This window comes from Myotis lucifugus, unplaced genomic scaffold (genome assembly GCF_000147115.1).
Source record: "Myotis lucifugus unplaced genomic scaffold, Myoluc2.0 scaffold_0, whole genome shotgun sequence".
Lineage (NCBI taxonomy): Eukaryota > Metazoa > Chordata > Mammalia > Chiroptera > Vespertilionidae > Myotis > Myotis lucifugus.
Window position 1 is genome coordinate 46,174,583 of NW_005871048.1, and position 1,259 is coordinate 46,175,841.

General features: G+C 57.5%; 1 protein-coding gene across 3 annotated transcripts in view; it reads right to left on the minus strand.

Annotated features, from left to right (window-relative positions):
* Positions 1-1,259, minus strand: part of KIF2A (kinesin family member 2A) — a 35,277-nt gene that overhangs the window by 26,575 nt on the left and 7,443 nt on the right. The gene's annotated exons all lie outside the window — the stretch shown is intronic.

The window sequence follows — 1,259 nt, forward strand, 5'->3', positions numbered from 1 at the left end:
GGGGCCGGCTGGTTTGCCCTGAAGGGTGTCCTGGATCAGGGTAGGGGGTCCCCACTGGGGTGCCTGGCCAGTCTGGGTAAGGGGCTGAGGGCTGTTTTCCGGGTGGCGAGTGACTAAAGCTCCCAACCGCTCCTTGTTTTCTTCTTCTTTGTTTTTTTTTTTATTCTGGGCCAGCTTTAGCTCTGAGGCCTTGCTGCTGAAAACATGGATACAATGTTTCGGTCTGGCTGGGTTTCAGTCAGAAGGTTTCTGGGGTTTTGTTTACCTTCTTATTTGCAACATAGTACATAGTTGCTTAGACTTGCAGTTGAGAGGCGGGCAAGTGAGGCGGGGAACGTTGGAGTCCGCAGCAAGCAAGCCTCATGCTCGCTTCAGTGCCTGGCTGCCGGCCGCCATCTTGGCTGACAGTTAATTTGCATATACTCACTGATTAGCCAATGAAAAGGGTAGCGGTCGTACGCTAATTACCATGTTTCTCTTTTATTAGTGTAGATAGCAATCTACACTAATAAAAGAGAAATACGTAAATTGGCCATCACTCTGCTACACCACCAACCAATCATGGTGAGTATGCAAATTAACCCAACAAAGATGGCGGCAGCCACAGAGCTGGAGCGAGCAGGAGTCTTGGGTTGCTCCCGGCGATGGAGAAAGCCAAGCTTCCGCCTGCCCTGGCTGCCACTGAAGGAGTGGCTGGGAGCCTGGGTCAGGGGCGACCCAGGCTTCCAGCCGGCCCTGGCCTCCACTCAAGGAGGGGCTGGAAAAAAAAAAGGAGGGGCTGAGAGCCTGGGTTGCGGGGGGGGGCATGGCCAGCCTGAAAATGGCCTCAGCCCCTTACCCCGGCTGCCATGCCCCATGGGGTGAGGGTTCCCTCTGGGGGGCATGGCCAGCCTGCAAACAGCCATCAGTCCTTCACCCAGGCTGGCCAGGCACCCCAGCAGGAACCCCCAGCCTGAAGTGGGTGTGGCCAGCTTGAAAACAGCCCCCAGCCCCTCACCCAGGCTGGCCCCCCCCCGCCCCCAGCGGGTACCCTCACCCCATGGGGGTGTGGCTGGCCTGCAAACCACCACAGGCTCCTCGCCCAGGCCGCCCCACACCCCAAGGCAACCCCCCACCCTGATCCGGGACGCCCTTCAGGGCAAACCAGCCAGCCCTCACCCGTGCACCAGGCCTCTATACTAATAAAAGGGTAATATGATAATTAGACTGGGAGACCTTCCAGGAGACCTTCCGGACGTTCTTCTGGACAAAGCCATGGT